Source organism: Mycteria americana, chromosome Z (genome assembly GCF_035582795.1).
Source record: "Mycteria americana isolate JAX WOST 10 ecotype Jacksonville Zoo and Gardens chromosome Z, USCA_MyAme_1.0, whole genome shotgun sequence".
In the NCBI taxonomy this organism is placed as follows: domain Eukaryota; kingdom Metazoa; phylum Chordata; class Aves; order Ciconiiformes; family Ciconiidae; genus Mycteria; species Mycteria americana.
In genome coordinates this window covers 59,410,136-59,417,486 of record NC_134396.1, presented here as the reverse complement: position 1 = coordinate 59,417,486, position 7,351 = coordinate 59,410,136, and positions in this window count along the sequence as shown.

Genomic DNA, 7,351 nt, shown 5'->3' with positions numbered 1-7,351 from the left:
GGGTGAGCCCTGCTCCTGTGCCAGTACCAGCGGGCAGCAGTGAGCAGAGCTGTGGGAGGTGCGCCCGGGTAGAGGAACTCCTCTGCTTAGTGACAGAGCTCCGGGAGGAGGTGAGTAGGGTGAGGAGTATCAGGGAGCGCGAGAGAGAGATGGACTGCTGGACTCGCGCCCTACCTTCCCCGGGACAGGCCCGGCAGGCAGACAGGACGCGTGATTCGGAGCATTCCCTATCCTCGCTCCGCCTGGCTGAACACAGAGACTTAAGGGGCAGGGGGCAATGGCGACGAGTTCCTGCCTGGCGCAGCAGGCGCGTCTCCTCCGTGAGCGCTCCACCTTCCCAGGTGCCCTGGCATGATAGGCATGAGGCTCTGCAAGTGGAACCGAACAGTGACGAGGATGGTGGTTCATCTAGCTTGGAGGTGTTGCCGAGGTTAAGTCGGCCTAGGCCCTGCATCAAAACTGCTTCCATAAAGAAAAAAGGCGGTCATTGTCATAGGAGACTCCACTTCTTGGGGAAGTCTGCTGTGTCCCTGGGGCCTGGGTTAAAGATGTGAAGAGAAAGATTCCTACCCTGGTGCGGCCCTCAGATTATTATCCATTATTGCTTTTTCAGGTAAGCAGCGATGAAGTTGCAACAAGGAGTCCGAGGGCAATCAAGAGAGACTTCAGGGCCTTGGGACGACTGGTTAAGGGATCAGGAGCACATGTACTGTTCTCCTCTATCCTTCCAGTTGCAGGGAATGGTGAGGGAAGGAACAGGAAGAGCCAGCAGATCAGCACCTGGCTCCGAGCCTGGTGTCACTGGCAGGATTTTAGTTTTTTTGCTCATGGGTCGGTCTACACGACAGCAGGCCTGCTGGCGACAGACGGAGTACTCCTGTCTCAAAGCGGGGAAAGGATCTTTGCACAGGAATTAGCAGGGCTCGTTGAAAGAGTTTTAAACTAGATTTGAAGAGGGGAAGGGATAAAACCAGGCTGACTAGAGATAAGCCTGGGGGCAGCATGCCAATGTTTGAGGGACGGTACGCTAGTGAGGTCCTTCGGTCTGCCATCTCAGTGGATGCAGGGGATGGAGATCCATGCGGCAGCAAAGACACGAGGGTTATGGATGTGTTAGAAACCGCGGAAGTGCCTGAGAATGGTCACGTAGGAATTAGAGCTTCTCCCCCAAAAAGGTGGCAGGATCACTAGGCCAACTGAAGTGCATCCACAGCAATGCGCACAGAATGGGCAACAAACAGGAGGAGGTGGAAGTCATTGTGCAGCAGAAAAACTATGACATAGTTGCCATCATGGAAACATGGTGGGATGACTCGCACAACTGGAGTGCTGCAATGGATGGCTATAAACTCTTCAGAAGGGATAGGCAAGGAAGGAGAGGCAGTGGGGTGGCTCTGTATGTTAGGGAGTGTTTTGATTGTCTAGAACTCAATGCTGCTGAAGATAGGGTTGAGTGTTTATGGGTAAGAATCAGGGGGAAGGCCAACAAGGCAGATATCATGGTGGGAGTCTGCTATAGACAACCCAACCAGGATGAAAAGGCAGATGAAATATTCTATAAGCAGCTGGGAGAAGTCTCACAATGGCTAGCCCTTGTTCTCATGGGTGACTTCAACTTACCAGATATCTGCTGGAAATACAATACAGCAGAGAGGAAACAGTGTAGGAGGTTCCTGGAATGTGTGGAAGATAACTTCCTGACACAGCTGGTGAGTGAGCCAGCTAGGGAAGGCGTCCTGCTGGACCTGTTGTTTGTGAACAGAGAAGGACTTGTGGGTGACGTTGGTTGGAGGCTGTCTTGGGCATAGGGATCACAAAATGATAGACTTTTCGATTCTCAGAGAAGTAAGGAGGGAGGGTCAGCAGAACTGCTGCCTTGGACTTCCAGAGGGCAGACTTTGACCTGTTTAGGAGCCTGGTTGACAGAGTCCCTTGGGAGGCAGTCCTGAAGGGCAAAGGAGTCCACGAGGGCTGGACATTCTTCAGGAAGGAAATCTTAAAGGCACAGGAGCAGGCTGTACCCATGTGCTGAAAGACGAGCCGGCGGGGAAGAAGTCCGTCCTGGCTGAACAGAGAGCTCTGGCTGGAACTCAGGAAAAAAGAGAGTTTACGATCTTTGGAAGAAGAGACAGGCAACTCAAAAGGACTACAAAGATGTTGTGAGGTTAGGAAGGGAGAAAACTAGAAGGGCCAAAGCCCAACTAGAACGTAATCTGGCTACTGCCATAAAAGACAATAAAAAATGTTTCTATAAATACATGAACAGCAAAAGGAGGGCTAAGGAGAATCTCCATCCTTTTTTGGACACGGGGGGAAACATCGTGACAAAGGATGAGGAAAAGGCTGAGGTACTTAATGCCTTCTTTGCCTCAGTGTTTAACAGTAAGACCAGTTGTTCTCTGGGTACCCAGCCCCCTGAGCTGGAAGACAGGGATGAGGAGCAGCATGAAGCCCCCATAATCCAAGGGGAAATGGTTAGTGACCTGCTACACCACCACTTAGACATACATAAGTCTATGGGGCTGGATGAGATCCACCCGAGAGTACTGAAGGAACTGGCAGGTGTGCTTACCAAGCTCCTTTCCATCATTTACCAGCAGTCCTGGCTAACTGGGGAGGTCCCAGTTGACTGGAGATTAGCGAATGTGATGCCCATCTACAAGAAGGGCAGGAAGGAGGATCCGGGGAACTACAGGCCTGTCAGTCTGACCTCGGTACCGGGCAAGCTGATGGAGCAGATCATCCTGAGTGCCATCACACGGCATGTAGAGAATAACCAAGGGATCAAGCCCAGCCAGCATGGGTTCAGGAAAGGCAGGTCCTGCTTCACCAACCTGATCTCCTTCTACAACAAGTTTACCTGCCTAGTGGATGAGGAAAAGGCTGTGGATGCTGTCTACCTAGACTTTAGTAAAGCCTTTGACACGGTTTCCCACAGCATTCTCCTGGACAAACTGGCTGCTCATGGCTTGGACGGGTGTACTCTTCGCTGGGTAAAGAACTGGCTGGATGACTGGGCGCAAAGAGTTGTGGTGAATAGAGTTTACTCCAGTTGCTGGCCGGTCACAAGCGGTGTTCCCCAGGGCTCTGTGTTGGGGCCAGTCCTGTTTAACATCTTTATCAATGATCTGGACGAAGGGATCAAGTGCACCCTCAGTAAGTTTGCAGATGACACCAAGTTGTGCGGGAATGTTGATCTGCTTGAGGGTAGGAAGGGTCTACAGAGGGACCTGGACAGGCTGGATCAATGGGCTGGGGCCAATTGTATGGGGTTCAAAAGGCTAAGTGCAAGGTCCTGCACTTGGGCCACAGCAACCCCATGCAACTCTTGGGGAAGAGTGGCTGGAAAGCTGCCTGGCAGAAAAGGACCTGGGGGTGTTGGTTGACAGCCGCCTGAACATGAGCCGGCAATGTGCCCAGGTGGCCAAGAAAGCCAATGGCATCCTGGCTTGTATCAGAAATAGCGTGGCCAGCAGGACTAGGGAAGTGATCGTGCCCCTGTACTCAGCACTGGTGAGGCCGCACCTTGAATACTGTGTTCAGTTTTGGGTCCCTCACTACAAGAGAGACATTGAGGTGCTGGAGCGTGTCCAGAGAAGGGCAAGGAAGCTGGTGAAGGGTCTAGAGCACAAGTCTTATGAGCAGCAGCTGAGGGAACTGGGGTTGTTTAGCTTGGAGAAAAGAAGGCTGAGGGGAGACCTTATTGCTCTCTACAGCTACCTGAAAGGAGGTTGTAGAGAGGTGGGGGTCAGTCTCTTCTCCCAGGTAACAAGTGATAGGACAAGAGGAAATGGTCTCAAGTTGCGCCAGGGGAGGTTTAGACTGGATATTAGGAAATTTTTCTTCACTGAAAGGGTTATCAAGCATTGGAACAGGCTGCCCAGGGAAGTGGTTGAGTCGCCATCCCTGGACGTATTTAAAGGACGTTTGGATGAGGTGCTTAGGGACATGGTATAGTGGTGGTCTTGGTAGTGTTAGGTTTACGGTTGGACTCAATGATCTTAAAGGTCTTTTCCAACCTATATGATTCTGTGATTCTGTGATTCTGTGAACTACCTGACAGGAGGTTGTAATGAGGTGGGTGTTGGTCTCTCCTCCCAAGTAACAAGTGGTAAGATGAGAGGAAATGGCCTCAAGTTGTGCCGGGGGGGAGGGGGGGTTGGGGGGGTGGGGGGGGTGGGTTAGATTGCTCATTAGGGAAAATTTCTTCACTGAAAGGGTTGTCAAGCATTGAAACAGGCTGCCCAGGGAAGTGGTTGAGTCACCATCCCTGGAGGTACTTGAAAGACATGTAGACGTGGCGCTTAGGGACATAGTTCAGTGGTGGAGTTGGCAGTGCTAGGTTAACAGTTGGACTTGATTGTCTTAAAGGTCTTTTCCAACCTGAATGATTCTATGATTCTAATACTGTCCTCTATTTTTGCCTGCTTGTCATACTTCTTCTTAGTAATTAGCCTAAATCATTGAAGAGCTAATTTAGCTAGAACTATTCTTCCCATTCCTTGCACTGGAATACTTTCATGTGCATTCTTAAAGAGTTTCTTCAAGGAGCTACGAACTCTCCTAAACCATTTTTCTAATAAACATGTTTCCCAAAGAAATCTTACACATTTATCGTGTCAGTTCAGTAAAATCTGCTTTCTTGAAATTTGTTATGCCTTTTTGTAAAGGCATTTTTTGAGCCCAAACTGTGACAACCTAGTGACTTCAGACTTCAGTAAATATATTAGACTTGGAAGGGCAATAAACAGAACAATATAGAGACAATGATTGTATTGATAAGATTTTAAATGTTATTGCCCTGCAGCACACTCCTTTTTAATAATTTGTGAGATGGTTTTTAATCTGAAAAATATACATTTAAAAACCCCAGGATACAACAGTCAAAAAATCATCATGAAGAACAATGAAGTGTTTTATTCATAAAACAGCCTGTGTTTCAACTGCAGTCAGTTTCTATAACATTGTATGAAACATTATATGAAAGTCAATGTGGTTTTCCATTTTCTGAGTTTAATTGTTTAATGCACATTAGGCAAATTAACGTCATTATGCTTCTCTTTTAGCAATAGAATTAGAACTGTAGCACTTTCAAGATTCATTTGTCAATTTATAATCCATTTTTCATGAAGAAGATAGATTGTCCAGTATCCTGTGCTTCATTACTATCTTCACTTATCCCACATCTCTAAGGGAACAATATAATTAAAATTATGTAAATACAAATGATAAGGTAGCTCATAAAAGCAAATAAAATAATGAATATTAGGTAAAATATTTAAGTTAGCATTGGTTACGAAATTTTCTTCATACAGCCAATGGTTGAAGTAATAATTGAATTAATAAATTATGACTACCATTATTAAATGCTTTAATCAAATTTAGTTGTTTTTATCTTCTTGTTTTAGAGGCTATTAAGTTACAACAGTTCTTCATAATTATTAACTAATTTTCCTTGGCATGGCTATTTTTTCAAGCCCAGCTTCACTTCCCATTGATACCACAGGTTAATTTTGCCTCCATATATTAAGTTATCCCTCATTTTACAAGGTTAGTTACTCTGCCTTCTTTACTTCACTCTCTTAAATAAATATTTTAAAATTTATTTCTATTAACATCCAAAGATTTGTATTTGTTGCATTTCTGACTAAATTTACAACTAAGAAGATTGAGTTATTCCTGCTAAAATTACATCTTTGATCATTCTGTTTATCATGTTAGGTATCTGTTCCTACATGGCTTTCATCATTGTACCAGCCAAGCCAAATTCAGGCATTGAATATTACAACTAGCATGTCTGGATGTTTGGCCCTTTCTTTAATAAGAATATATAGAGACAATGTTTGCTTTGGAATTATTAATAATATGTGCTTATATTAAAAATGCCAGGGGGATGAGCTTTCAAATAAGGTGACAGGGTGATGAGATTCGTAAGTATTCTGTATGACTTGCAGGTTCACCCCACTCAAGGGAATCACTCCTTTCTCATCAAGCATGCCTTCTATTAGTTTGCTCACATTGAGAACATTGTCTTTCCCATTACAGATCACATGAGCAGTCACTCAGCTGTAGTATGGCATTACTGAGGTTTCACAGCATGTTGTGATAGCTTCAGAGATTTCCCCTTGCCACCTCTAACAGGCTGGAATAGCATCATCACGTGCATAGCTGAGAACAGGTCATATACAATTCAAACAGGGATGCGTTGTCCTCTCCGTTCAGGCATCTTGTTTCATGGTAGCTTAGTCCTGGAGATCTTTCTGCTTGGGAGCTAGTACCGTTTCATTCACCATTTGTGTTGGAGGGGGTTCTATAAATATCATCCCAATTTAAAAGAAGACTGGTGCTTTTAACTTGCTTCCAGTGTTTTCAGCTCAAAATGCATCATATTTGTTTCTGAATTAATTAATGAATAACCTTAGGGTAGCTACTAACTGACTTAAGATCATTTAGTTAGTTCTTTCTTAACCTGTCTTGCATCTCTTTTAACATTTGCCAATTGTTGATACAGAGCGTGGTAAATAGCTGGATCCCTTTGTAGTAGGGATTTAAATTGCACATAAGTGTAATGTGTATTCTAAAAGGATCACTTGAATTACTCTTCTTGTGGTCGTTTTGTTACACTTTGGAATACTTTGGAAGTATTCTTAAATGTTTTGTTTGTTTTACCATAAAACAGAACTTCAGTAAGAGCATACTTTATATAGAGGTTGAATATGAGAAAAGGATATAAAATACTGTCTTTAAGGCAAAATTTAGAATTGGAATTACTGATCCTCAGTGCATGGCCTGGTATGTTCAGAAAGAGCAAAAACATCATTTAAACAGAGGAAATTTAAATTTAAGAAGAGGGCAGCTGGAGTGTCTTTTTAAAGATTAAATTAGAAGAACAATAACCTTCATTCTTCTGGAAAAGGGAGAACTGAATGGTGAAATACATTTCTTCAGAATAAGTAGGAAAATATTATTTCTTCTCCACTGACAGCTGTAGTAGATGTAACCAAATGGTGTAGATGTCACTGGAAAGTTTATTGTAATGCCTAATTCACATAAACTCTATTCGTGAATACTGCTATCAATGAAATCTAGAAAACTGTTAGAATAATTGGATCTGAAAGGGAAATGGACAGTTACATACATGAGAAATGAATGCAAAGTATCCAGTGGATATTCCCAAACTGGGTACAAAAGCAATGGCTTTGTTCCTCTCTCAAGTCTAGGACTATTAGAACTCTATGATAAAAAATTAGAGCATCCTGAAGAATATCAGAATGTATTCTGGATCTCCCTTAGGTGCGCCTGTGCTGTGATACTTCCAGGACTGTTCATGTAACTTACCAGATTGTTCCTG